Consider the following 14,808-nt stretch of genomic DNA (forward strand, 5'->3'; position numbering starts at 1 on the left):
TTATAAATAAAAATAATGCTTCTGGGCATGGTTTGTAACCCTGCAATTCCAGCAGCTCAGAAGGGTGAGGCAGAAAAATAATGATTCAAAGCCACCCTCTAATCAGGGCTCTTTCCCACATCATTAAGCAACTCAATTAGACCCTGACTCTATATAAAATGCAAAATAGGGCTGGGGAATGTGGCTCAGTAGTTGACTTCCATTGCCAATTCCTGGTAACCACCCCCCCCCATTACATGATGAAAAAATACCTTGAATTTTATGTAAAATTCTGCTCTATGGTTTTAGGGAGAAAAGTTTTAGAGTTTCCAGTTTGTAATCCATTCCCTGAGGCAGCAATGTCCATCAAAATATTTGTGAAGCACAAGTGTTATTTTACTGTTTATAGTATTCATGTTTAAAAAAAGAACATGTGAAATCACTTGTAATAACTTAAGCCTCTCTACCCAGAATATTATCATAGGTTGACCACACAAATTTATTAATGAATATATGTATTTTTTGAAATTCATCTTAATGTTCACTATTTACCTGAAGTCTCAGGCACATCTCAGTTTACTGATCCCAATTTCATGTTTGAGAGCTATGAGTTTCTTGACTTCAGGAAGATGAAAGGCCTGGACCACTCATTTTTATTTCCTAGGTGATAAAATACACTTCCTGGATATATTCTCATCAGGGCCAAAAAAAAAGGAGCAACAACAATGCATTTTGAGACAGCTGGTGACTCCAAAAAAGAGGTTTACAAATGTGAGAACTGTTTCTCACTAGATGCTGGCCACAGATCCATTCCCACTTCAGATATTAAACTGTAAAGTACAAAGAATTGCTGTTCCAGGAGGTGGAATGTGTCAGGTATTCAGATTTTCAGTAGCTCAGAATCTAAAGTATAAACATATTAAAGAAAATTTTATTTTTCAATTTTATTCCTAGCCTAATGTCAGGGTTGTGATGTCTTTTTTTTGGTATAGGTTACTGTGAAAATATTAGCAAAAATAAAAGGCATATGTGTCTTCACATATTTCTAAATAATTAAATACCATATATTGAGTGATTCAACTTGAATCTTAAGCTGGAAAAAATTAAATCACTACCTATAAGATATCTGTTGTTTTCCAAATAATTTCAGTAGGACATGTTATTGAATCTTGACATCATGCATACAGTGACTGTATTTTTCTAATCTCTGAAAACTTACTAAATTATATTTGTTTTGTTTACCAGTTAGATTGAGTTCATCTGGGATACTTTTGCTGCATATGTTTAGCTGATGGTTGATAAGATTACCTAACTAATTTTAGAGTGTGATCTCACTGTGAAAAAAAAAATCACCCTTATTCTCCTCAACAGAATATCTCGTGATCAAACTAATGTGGGCTTGTTATCATGAAGGTGACAGTGTTCTTAAAGTAAAAGCAAAAGCATTCAAAATGTTTTCTGACTGGGTACCTAAATAATTTTTCATACCACAGCTTAACATAAGCCATAATAAAAACAAGAAGAGCCCAGATTCAAAGTTTGGGAAACACATTCTGCATTTTTGCTAGAATAGGAGAAAAAGCACACTGCCAACTTTCTGTATAAGATATGGGAAAGAACAGCTGGTATTTTGGCAGTCAGTATTATTCTGCCTTTTGTAGTAGATGAAGCCAATAGAGCTGCTCAGTGTCAAAGAACATTTTCAAGGACCCTAGAATACCACATGCAAAAGTGAATGAATTGCCTAGAGAGCTAAGCTAAGCAGGAAAGAGTACAGGGCATCACACATGGACTCGCTGTTCTAATTTAGCACACCTGGCATGCATGCGACACTAGAATACCCCAGTGGGTCCTTGATCCTTAAAATACATACAGGCAGATGCAGTTGTGGGCTCTTTCTCTTGCCTCTCTTACCCCTTCAAGAGCATTAAAATAAACCCACATATGATCAGTCAAAAGGACACTTATGTCATTGGGGTAAAAAGAAATTTACCTAAAAAATGCCACAATTTGTATTTTTCTGGTTGTGGATAAAATAATGCTAGTGCAAGTAAATGTGCTTACAGTTAAATAAGAAACTTGTTATTTTCTTCATTCATGAACAACCAGAAACTTAAGTATACACTTTAAAACACAATGTGCATGTAACTGTTTAGAAACATTAAATTTTGAAATAGTCACATCAATAAAATAGAATGTTTTCAGTGACTATCAAAATATTTGGAATAAACAAATTCTCCATTGATGATCCAACAATGGTCAACTTTTGTATTTCAGTTCAATTTTTTAACCAAGATTCTATCAGATAATTTAAAAGCCATTTTTTAAAATACATGATCAATTACCAGACACAAGGTTCAGCAGAAAATATTCTCAGGAAATATGGACGTGTCAAAATAAAAAATAGATATCCTTATGGTAATTTAGTAAAAATCACCCAATGGAAACTTTTCTAAATGCTCATGGAAACCGAAAATTTGAGTGATTTCTTTTTGATTTTGGAGAGAGCCTGAGGAAGGTGATGAAACTATTACTCAAAGTCTTTCATTTACATTTGGTGACAGAATAATTGGTACATTAATAAAGATTTTAAAAGAAAGCAATAGTTGGAACTCAAAGCATTCTTCTCCTCCTTAAACTATTTTCACTTAATGTTAAGATTTTTCTTGTCTAAGAAGTCAAATGAGAAGCGAGTGCAGCTGGTTTTTCTTTGAACATGGGAACAGTGTTTAGAGTCATTATAAGTTTGATTATATCCAGAGACAGACTCTCCAAAAGGAAGATTTATCAACCAAGTCACTATAAGGTACAAACATTCACAAATAGTTGTTGAAAAAGTTGTATATCAGTAATAGTTAATGACATCTGCTCTGCCTCTTACAATAGGAGAAAGAAGAGTAAAATTTTCTAAATCTCATTTCTTTCCCTCTGTGCTTTGTAGATTTGTCTCTTGGGCTTGTTTATAATGGCTAATCAAGGGAGAAATGGGAAAGATAGAGTGCATTGATCATATTGAAAATGGTGACTAGAGGAAGAAAAGAGGTCAATAGGATCAGAGGGAGGTAAAGAAAATGACACAGAAATGGTATTGGTAGTAGCCTATATATGACACTCTATCAATAACTATATTACATGCAATTAATATGCAATATTAGTATGTCATACATATGTTATATAATAATATTAGTATGTATAAAATCACAGATAACAGTGTGTTTATGTGTGTGTGTGTTTGTTTGTGTGTGTGTGTGTGTGTGTGTGTGTGTGTGTGTGTGTGTGATGATTGTATATTACAGTATTGGTCACATTGCTTAGAGTTTGGGAAAATTTGTCATGAACAAAGAGAACATGGAGGGAAACAGCTTTATATGCAAGAGTTTGAAAGGCCGGAAAAAGGAGTCTGAACTATATTTTGTAGATACAACCTGCTTTGACAATTTCTCCAGAGGTTTAGCTTCTCACTTATTGTAACTGCTGAACTTCCAGTTCTCTGGCTGGGAAAACGTGCAGAAACTGTGCTCAGGTTCAGTTTGTTTGATCAGCCTTTCTCTAGAGGCTTTTGCCTCTTCCAAAGTAGCCCTGAGCCCTCTCCCCTTCTCTATTTGATGTCCCTGTCCAGCTAAAACTCATATTGAGATTCCAACTTCTAGTAACTCAGGATGTGGCTGTATTTATTAATGGGATCCCTAAAATATTAAGGGAAGTGAGCCAGAATCCAGAATGATTGGTGAACTTTTAAGAAGGAGTGACTAGGAATCAGACATGCAAAGAGGAAAGACTTCATGGAGACACCAGAAGGCAGCCACATACAAAGCAGAAAGAGAAGCTCAGGACAAACCAGCCTGCCCACCTTGACATGGGCTCACAGCCTTCAGAACTGTGAGAATAAAAACCTGTGGTTTAAGCAACCCACCCTTATAATTTGTTATGGCAGTCCTGGCAAGCTTACCCCCAACAGAAAATCGACTTGTGTTTACTCCAGCTTTTTCAGCTTCAACCTCCCTTTTTCTCTCTTCAACTGCTCAAAACAACCAAGGTTTACTATACCAATGCTTCTCACAATAAGGCCACATACTTCCCATCTCTGAACTCAATTAGGGACAGCCACCAAGATAAGACAGTGATCCTCAACCACAAAATGATTCCATATCTTATAATTCTTTCTATCTTGTACCCAACTAACATCAAATGGGTTTGGGTGATATTCCCACTAAAGTGTCTGCCAGCTGACCATGTTGGTGCCCTCATCCATAGATCAAATTCCAACATACACACTGTGTGTACTCATCAGATGTGTGCTCAGAGATAACCTACTGAGGCTTAGACATTTCTGGGGCATCTGATAGCAATGGCACTCTTCACCAGGCAAAATGTGCCTTCATAACACACACACACACAAAAAAAAAAAAAAAAAAAAAAAAAAAAAAAAAAAAAAAAAAAAAAAACTAGTGAGCTAAGCTCTGAGATTTGCTTAAGAGTCATTAAGACTAAAGGATTACATTTCCCAAGACATTGGTTGGACAACTTAAATATTTGCTTTGGTGGCTAAAATAGGCAAGTTTAATCCAAAAGAAGTTCAGATAAGAAAACACTGGCAATAGACTACAACTTTACAATATTCTCCAGTTCTGAGTATTTCAAACTCTTCAATAACCACTTTTGCTCTGCTCTGTTTTTTGCAAACTGATGTTGATTAACTACATTTTCTGCATATGTGAAGAAGATTTTTCAAGATGTTTCTTAATTCAAAGACTTTACTGGAATCTATAAGCCCCAGCCCCAGACACTCCACTTGCAGGGCTCATACATTAAATGACTGAACAATTCCCACATCTTCCAGAGGTAGCTACAAATATTTTCAATTGACACAATAGCAAAAATGAGAAAGGGATTTTAAGATATTCACATCCCTGTTTTAAATGCGATCATTAAATATATTGGGAACATGAGTATAGAGCATGTCTAAAACTAGACTGGAGTATATTCTATTCTCAATTGCTTCTTGTGTCATGTAATCTGAAGCCATAATTGTCTTAGGTTAAATAATTAAGAACAAAGTAGCTGTAGAACATGGAAAATTTTATTTTTCAGCAACATTTTTTTAAAAATCTGTTAATCTATATTTATACAAGTAAGATGTCATATAAATTATTTCCAATCATATTCTATTGCTTGTCTCAATTTTCAAAAGAATAGTATTTTATTTTGGGGTACTAATATAGTTACTTACAAAGATAATTAACTTGATGAATAGAGTAAAACATTCACATAAGAACTAAAGAATGGAATAAAGACTATTTAGCCAAGACACATTAAGTTTCATCATGTGGTTATGGAAATTCTGATTTGTTTAGAATTCTGAAAATTCTCTGTGTGAATCTGGTTCTGAGACATTGCAAAGACCATTTTTTACAGTATTTCACCAATCCAAACTTTAAAATAGTGTATATTTTATCGATGACTTTTAAATGTGAATTGTTATTCACTACCATGGATTAGTTCTGTTACTAGAATTTACTCAAAACAAATTCAATTAATCATCAAGTTAGGTTTCCTATAATGGACTTATAAAAAATTAAAGACTCTTCTTCAATTCTAAATATTTGATGCTATGTAAGAAAGCGATTTCACTGATGTTTAGCATGCAGGTGTGTCTCACGACTGTGGTGGTGGTGGTCACATCAACCTATGGGCAGGATGAAGTCTCAGAGAACCATATTTGCAGAGTTGTAGGGGACTTTCAACCTCTCAGGGCCAAAATTCTCAGCCTTTTTATACAAAGTCTTCTAAAGGTGATTAATGTTTGCTTCAGGTCCTTTTTTTTCCACCCTACATTAAAAAGCCAAAACTAGTATTCTCTTTTCTTTTCTGATTGCTTGAGAGTTAAAAGGTTAATCCCATGTCCCTATCCTAAAAGAGCTTGAAAATCAAATAAATAAAAAGTGGAAACTGAGAAAAAATTGAAAGAAAGAAAAGTAAAAGCTGATTTATCTAGCTACTAGTTATCTTGTCTTACCTTTTTTTATTTTTGTAAATAAAGATCAAAGATAAATCAAAAGTTTCTAGCTTAAGTTAGATGAAATCAGAAAAGAGAAAAAAGTAGTTCATATAGCAAATATTTCGCTGACACCTGTAATTTCTAAAACCATTAAGAAGATTTCTATTAAAATTAATTTAATTTTATTGAAATTTATAGTAAATTATATTATTAATATAAAATAATATTTATATTAAATCTATGTAAATTAAATTAAGATTGTAAAACTGTATTAAATTCATTTAAATAAATTTAGTAAATTTTAAATATAAATAAGATCATAGTTAAATATAAATTAACTTTATTAAATTGATTACTAATATTAATAAAATAAATTCAAATTAAATAATATTTATTGAAAATACATTTAAATTAAATCAATTTATACTGAATTATTTAATTCATATTAAATTTTATTTAAATTAATTTTAATAAAAATGTTACTAATGATTTTAGAAATTACAGGTGTTAGAGAAGTGTTTCTTCTATAATCTGCTTTTTCTCTTCTCTGACTTCACCTAACTTCAACTAAAAACTTTTGATTTATCTTTTACTTTAATTTACAAATATGAAAAATATTTTCCAAGTATTTCATCTATTAAAAATTTATATGATTTTATTTCTTTTCCCTGATGTCTTTTGATCAAATTGTTTTAAAATGTGTTTATAAGCATTAGGTTAGAGCCTAGAAAAGCATGTAGATAAACAGTCCAGATATTTAATGACACATCCTTGCAAATTAACTTTTCCACTGGAAATGGTTTGTGTGACTACGTTGAGTTTGACTTATAAAAATTGTCTTCTCTGGGCATTAACATCTGACAAGGTGAATTAATGTAAAGTGAATTTTTTTACAGAAATGAAAATAAGTAAAATGGATAGGTGTCATAGTATTTGCATTAAAAGAATCTTAGAATTTATCCATGAAACTTCATGTTCATGTCTTCCCAATGTCATTTTTTTTAGCAGTTGTACAAGGTTTTATTTTTAAACTCAAGAATTCACAACTTTAGACAACATTATATTTTGTTTTTATAAACTAAATTATGAGCTATATATATCTTTTTCATATGAGTTGGATTTTTCTTCCTTTCTGTTAATTAAATGTGTCACTTTTTCTTAATAAAATTAAATTTGACAAGTACAATCATAAAAAAAGAGGTTGGAGCTAATGGATCACTGATGCTACTCTGTACAGTGGCTCACAAAGTACATTAGAATTGACTATTGTTGAGGATTACCTTATGATGTCAGAAAAAAATATTTATAAACAAAAAGTGGTGCAGCAAACAAAAAGAAAAAAAAATTAAGCTCTACAACAAAAAAAAAAGAAAAGAAAAAGAAAAGGGAAAGAGAAAAAGGGAAGACAAAATACCTAGTAGCTATATATATCAGCATTTTTCTTTCTTTTTTTGTCTACAAATACATGATATTTTTTTTCCAAAAGGCCATTCTCAAAAAGTACAAAGAATAATGGCTTTTTTGAAGTGTGACATTATCTCTGGCTTGAGAATCACCTATGGCTTTAAAAAGTCCTTTGGTACAACACTGGCAGGATGGTCTGGAGACACTGGCAATGGTGTGAAGGTGGGCATGACATCTGCGAGGGGTTTCAAGAGAAGATGTTCAGGTCCACTAGATCCAAGTCCAGCTACATGATTAAGTGGCTCTGAATTCTGCTGCCTCTTTACAATTTCCCGGCACCTTTGCACCTTGCTTTCTTCTTCTTGGTGAATCTAGAGTTACATGACATGAGCAGAAAGTTTGGGTGGTGGAACAGCTGGATGAGATTCCATTTCCAGAAATTTAATCAAAAGTTCTGAAAAAGAACTCTTCTGCACCGATTGCTGTCTCAGTATCAAAGGTGTGCTGGGGACAGATTTGGTTCCTCCTCTAAGCCAACCACGCATCCACTTGGTAAAGCCACGATAATCTTCATTCAACAACTGCTCCATTTCCTCCTTTTGAATGTCCAGGATCCTACCAATTAACTGTAGCACTTCTCAATGCTTACTTTGGGGTGTGCGGAAATGACAGATAAAAAGGTTTCTCATGAGGTTTCTCACTTTTCCTTCTCTGCTGTTTGTCGTGTTCATCAATTTCTTTTGTGTATCATCCAGCATTTCTTGCAGGAGCTCATTTTGTTTTGTAAGCTCTCCAATCTGTTCTTCCTTGAGATCTAACTGTCCTGTAAATCTGGGTGCCAAATCCCACACAATGTTTGTTTCATACTGTAATAATAAAATAATACTTTCCCTTCAACTTTTTCTGCCTTTTCCTTCCATTCAGCTATGTATTTTTTTTTTCTTTCTCAAATTCAGCAGGACACATAGCTTTTTCTTCTTGTTGGAAATGCTCTTGAACCACTTGCAGGTTAGACTGCTTTCCTCCTTCCTGGGAGAGCGGAAAATGCAGTGCCTTCTCATCCCTCTGTTGGGATTCCATCCTCAACTATTCCTGTGGGGTTTCTATCTGCACATTGGTTTGATGACTTATAGTTGAAGATGAAACTAGCTTTTCCTCCAAAAGGGAGACTTTCTTTTTCAGTTCTATTTCCCTTTTTTCCACAGCCAAAATTTCCCAGATGTGAGAATCTTCTGATTCCAAAAGATGACTGTCTAGTCTATCTAGGTCTTGGTGTAAGTGTAATTCTTTGTCATGTAAGTGTTGAACCTCATTCTGTAGGGTTCTGTTCTCCATCTGTTTTTGCTTCAGTCACAAGATGACTTGATCTGTCTCTTGCTGAAACATAATGGTCTTATCTACATTGATTCAACTGCAGTTACAAGATGACTGAACTCCTCACACTTGTCCTCTTTATCTTGTAACAGTTGCCCAAAGGCAAGAGCTTTCTCCTTCATAGACTCCAACTTCAAGTCTTTTTCTCGCAGCGTCAAAGAGAACTTCAGGTTGGTCTCTTATAATGCTTGATACTCCATTTCCTTTTCTTTGGGTGTTTCTATTATGTTTTCATTTTCTGCTTTGAGTATAGAAATGTCCATTTCTAAAACAAATATTCGCTCCTTGGGGTTCCTGGCTGCTTGCCTCCATACTTGGTTTTCATTAACTTTGTTAGTGAACTCTTCATTTGAAGAAAGTAAGTGATCCCTTTGGGCCAGATTAAGAGGTCTTTTTCTTTAAGTAAATACAGTAACACATCTTGTTTTGGGGTTAGGTGTTTAATTTCCAAATCTGTTTGTTCTTGTCCTTTGTCTCTATGTCCAGCAAAGCAGCCATGGACTCAGACAACCTGTGGTTGTTTTCTTGAAAAGTCTTAATTGTAGCCTCTTTTTCTTGCAGTGATTGTCTCAGCTCTTCGACCTCTGCTGACTGGGAGCTAAGTAATGAAGCAGATAAGAGCTGGGGTGAAGTACTATCAAGTTTTCCTACAGAAAGGGTTTTGGCATTGCAAAGCTGCCCTGTGCACTGCTGAACCTGGCCTTATTTGGTGTCACTCAGCTCATCACTTTGGATGAGGCTCATGTGGTCTGCTTCTAACGAAGAACAATTTTCACCATCAACCACACTTGGGCTTGAAGTGGAGAAGCTCCTTCTGATGTTTTTATTCCTCCATTTGTTTAAATTGCAGTTTTAATTGATTACATTCCTGTAGGAGCCCCTCGAACTGATTAAAATTAACATTAAAACCTCCCCTCTCATTACCAGTGCCGAACGTTTGAAAAACTTCCAGTCAAGTCTGACATTTCTGACTTAGCGCATCTACCTCAATGTCGTTTTCTCTGATGATACAAGATAAATTCTGCAGAGTTTCTCTGAACATATCTTTATCACTACTTACAAGTCAGGTGGACAATTTTCTATTTCTTCCTGAAGCTGGATGAGGGCTGCTTCTTTCACAGCAACTAGATCCTTCATTTATGATGTTTGATTTTAAATGGCTGTTTTACTTCCCTTTCTCATTCAAAATGGCTAAGACTTGTTCTCTCTCTGTGGTGAAGGTCTGCAGCTGCTGCTGAAGGTAAAGGACATCCTGGGGGTGGGAAACTGGAGACAGTCTAGCCTGAAAAGCTTATGTCTCCACATCCTTCTGCTGAATAATTTGAGTGAATTTACCAACTTCATCTGTGGACAGGTGATGAATCTCTTTGGTTAAAGATACATTGTGTTCATTTAGAAGTTTAATCTCAAATTCTTCCTCTTGGATTCCTTTCACTGACGACTCATTTTCAGATTGCAATATGTTGTGTTTTTCACCTCCATTTTCTACAGTAAGCCTTTCTTTAACTTTTGCTTCTTGATAAATATCTGAATTCTCTGTTTGAGTGTCGTGTCTGTCTCCAGGAAACTGGGATTTATTTGTCCAAAGATTTTTCTGCAAATTCTTAATTTCCTCATCTTTTACTAAAAATAACTGGGTATGCAGCAGCATTCATCTGCTCCTATTGGTATTTCAATTCATTCATTTCCTTCTTCTGCTCCTGTAAAGCCTGAAGTAGGTGCATTTTACCCTATCTTTGATCTTCAATTATCTTCTGATGATGTTTAATTTCCTCTTCCAGATGATTATTGACCATATTCAGCTGAGATACCTCAGATTCTAGTTCTGTGATACTATTGAGGGTTTCAGGCTCAGCCACAGGGACAGCTCTGTGCTGCTGTTCTCTAAGTCTTTCTAATTCTTCTTTCAGATGATTTCCTTCTTCTTTCATGGATCCAATCCTTCTGTCCTTTTCTTCTATGGTTTGCCTTAACGTTTCATTTTCTCTTAAGACCTGAGAACACTTATCTAAATCCTTTTGGAGTTCTGAACTTTGTTCTTTGAGCTTGTCAAGAAAAACTTCTTTCTCACTTATATGTTGTATCGATTGCTCCTGTTCTTCTAAAGGAGATGCCAAAGTTTTTTAATTTCTTTTTGATAAACAGCTATTTGCTCAATATTTTTTTTGAGGCTTTCAATTTCAAAATCTTTCTTTTGATTGAGTTGTTTTAATTTCTTGATGACAAAGTCTCCTTCATATTGTTGTTTGGATAGCTCATCTTTCATCAAAATTATGTGCTTTGTTGCTTCCTGATTCTGAGTGTCCAGTTCTTCCAGCTCAGGTATCAGCATTTTCTTTTCCTTAATGCTTTGATTCAGTTCTTGCTCGTTGGACTCCAAGTTAAGTATTAAGTCATGGAATTGTACACTCAAATTCACATCTGTGTAAGCTGAACTTTTAATTACTTCATATTCACAGCTCAATGTTGACAGTGATATCTGAAGTTCTTAGATCTCTTGACTCAATAATGACTTCTCTTTTTCTAAAGCTTGAACACACACATTCAGTTTTAGAATGTCTTCAGCCAGATGGTTATCCTGTTTTAAACCGTTCAGTCTCATTATTTTCTTTTCAGTATGGGACAGGGATTTTTGCAGCCTGAGCACTTCTTCCACTGATGAACTCTGTGGAAGAATTGTTCCCTTTTTGTCCACAGTATCATCACTCTGCTCCTTCACAGAAGGCTACAATTTGCTACATTCCAGTTACAAGTTCTCACACTGCTCAATTATTTGTCCCTTTTCCAAACTGAGCTGCTCTTGTTCTCTGTTTCAGATGTTTCTGTCATTTTCTGCAGAAATAATTTTTATTGATATCTTTTATGTGATCCTCAAGTTCTTCTATCTTTTTCGTCAACTTGGCATTTTAAGTTTATAGAAGCTGAATAGTTTTTTGCAACTCACAGGCTGTAACCTATGAGTCACCTTGTTGTGACTGATTTTCAAGTTTTTCAATTCGTTCTTCATAGTCACGTAATTCCTCTAAATGCCAGTAACTTACCTCTGCCAGTTTCTCTTGATGTGCTTCTGCAAAACTGGCATTTCATGTTGTTGATTATTTATGTCCTGACTTTGGTTTTCTTCAAGTACCTTAATAGTATTTTGGAGTTTGCAGATTTCCCTTGGATCAGAATTACGTGTTCCTTGTGCTTGAACAATATGCTTCCAGTGGTTGACTTCAGATTCAAGTCTCAAAACTTCAATTGACAAGCTGTTAGTCCCTTGTTGTGATGAAATGATGTCACTAAAGTTCATGTCTCCATCAGGAAAAAGTGAAAACTGACGACCACAGCTGAATGGAGCTGGTGCAGTGGTTTTTGGCATACCACCAGCTCCTGAGTATACTGATTGAGCAGGTGACTGCAATCTCCACAGGTGATCCTCTAGTACCATCTGTCTTGCTTTAAGTTGGCTGGCTTCTGTCTCTCTCTGTTGCAGTTGATGTCAATAACGTGCAGAGGGATGCTTTATGGGAAGCTCTGATGCTTCTTCATGCTTTTCTTCCCGATCAGTAAAATCTTTTGTAAGTCTTCCATCTTTTGATGTGAATGTAGATTGGGGTACTTCAATTTTCTTTCTCCCACAATGAGGTAAACCTGCTTCTACCTCTTCTAAATCTTCCAGAAATGCATCCCTGGCGAAGATGGAGATATGGCCAGTGAGGGAAGCCGAGCTGTCCCCCACCTGACCCAAGGAGTGGCCCAAGCCCGAGCTTAGGCCTCCAAACCAGGACAAAATCACTGCAACCACTGAATGGCTGCAAAAATCAAACCGCTCCTCTCACTAGCCACCTCTCTCCATGGAAAGGCCTTCAGCACTTCGGGGTCGATTATGACCTAAGCGCTCAGAATTCGGGGCACTGAGGGGCTCGCGCCAACCATCACTTTCTGCCTAGTAACATGGATGCCTGGCCTGGGCTTTCACCAGAGACTCACCGCAATGGCGCACTCGCTCCCTCAGGGGCCTCTGCTCCTTCCCTGGACTTTCCGGTGTCCCTTCCCTTGGCATTTGTGACGTGTCCCAGCAGGGTGGGCTGCTCCTGCCACCTGGACATGGCCGCCCTAACACCCTAGGATTTTCAATATTCAGGAAGAAGTCTTTTAGAGTACTGTGACCTGCAAAGCACCACTGAAGTAATGATTTCCTACAAATGATTCCAATTTGCTGTCATAAAGAAATTTGTATTGATCATTCTGATTAAAGTTACCAATTCATTCCATAACCTTAACATCCCTAACATTATTGAAAGTCTGTCCTCCTTATGCTAACTCACTCTCATGTCTGTTATTAAAATACTGTGACTTCTTTGGCTCTTGAATAACTGGGTTCTGGGCTTTTTTTGCCCGCTACTTTCAATCAAAACAAGCTCTATTAATCCCCCAGGGGGATTAATGTTTTAATGGTATTATGCCCAGACATGAATCAATATAGCTATAGCAAGTTATAGATTATAGTAAGAAAGTTAGATCACAACAGTGGAAAAAAAATAAATGGTAAAATTCCATTCATAGTTTTCTTACTATCTTTCTTTCTCATATAGAACCCAGGATAAAATAGTAATTAATTATAGGAAATTTATCATCTAAATGATATTGTCTGAAGAAAGTGTACATTAATTTTGAACCTGAAATTTTATGTCTTCGCAGAAGAAAGAATAATATTTTTAAATTAGTACATTGTGTTTTGTATATGGTCACATGATAGTAAACTGGACTTGTTATAAAAACAGATGTTCTTGCCAACTATCAATATAGCTCCTATTATGTGCAAAAATTAGTGAAATTCACAGTGATATTTGTATACACACATATACAATACTTGAATCCTGACCACTCTCCTTACTTCCATTTCCCCCCTCCTCTATTTTTTATCCCCAGTTATTTTTCCTCTTCCTTAATATTCCCTGCACCATTCTCTAGTCATTCTTATTTTCTTCCCTGATTCCACATGTTAGGAAGATAATATGATAATTGTATTTTTGTTTCTGATTTTTTTCACCTTAACATGCTGACCAGCTTTTCTATCCATTTTACAGTTTTTGTCTTTGTTTCTTTTTTTAACCTTTTTATTTGAGGTTTGAAATATACCATTTCCTACTATCCTGGGTCTTAATATTTCTACTCAGAAATCTTATATTTTTCTGATGTGTTTATATTGCTTTGAAGCTTATTATAGATTTCAGTTTACTTTGGTAATTTTATAGACTATGATTTGGAGAAGTTCTTTTCTGGCCATGTCCATTTGGTATTCTAAAGTCTTATACCTGGATGTCCATAAAAGAAATAGTTTATTTTATTCACTGAGAAAGCTTGCATTGCCTGTAGCCTGTACTTCATCTCCATTATGTGTACAAGTGATTCATAAAAATCATCTATGAATTGTGTCTAGTGGGTTTGTAAGTTGTTTACAATTATTTTAATTGTTGTTGATATTGTCTGAATGTGATATTTCATCATCAACCTCAAGCTCTGGTATTTTTTCTTTCACATGATCTAGTCTACGGGACTGACTTCAACTGGATATTTTTATTTGAGGTATTGGGCTTTTTATTTTCAAGACTTCTAATTATTTTTCAGAATCTGTATTGAATTGTTTTTTTTTTCATGCCCTCCATTGTTTTCCTTAATTTACTCAGTTTTTATTTGCTTCATCTTTGAATTAATTCACTATTTTAACTTTTGTCTTGAAATTTATTTTCTGGCATTTTTGTCTATTGCATTATCTTTGGAAACATTTTTTAGAGTTATGAACTATGAAATAGTTATGCTACCTTGTTTTTTATTCTTTCTTATATTTCTATATTGAAATTTGTACATCTTCAGGGATATATATCTTTTCCACATTTATGTGAGTGTCTGCTTAGGAAATAGCTTTCCCTGGATGATGTGTCCTGTGCTACTGGTTAAATGTGTAATGTTGAATTATTTTCCAGATGGCTTATGTATTATAGTTTCCTATGTCTTATCTGTGACTCATGAGTTGTGATAGTTTGCACTGTCAAGTAACAATTTTC

At 35.0% G+C, this 14,808-nt stretch overlaps 1 pseudogene; it reads right to left on the minus strand.

Annotated features, from left to right (window-relative positions):
• Nucleotides 1-7,533: 7,533 nt before the first annotated feature.
• LOC113178620 (thyroid receptor-interacting protein 11 pseudogene) lies at nt 7,534-12,849 on the minus strand (annotated as a pseudogene).
• Nucleotides 12,850-14,808: the final 1,959 nt, after the last annotated feature.

Source organism: Urocitellus parryii, chromosome Y (genome assembly GCF_045843805.1).
Source record: "Urocitellus parryii isolate mUroPar1 chromosome Y, mUroPar1.hap1, whole genome shotgun sequence".
NCBI lineage: Eukaryota > Metazoa > Chordata > Mammalia > Rodentia > Sciuridae > Urocitellus > Urocitellus parryii.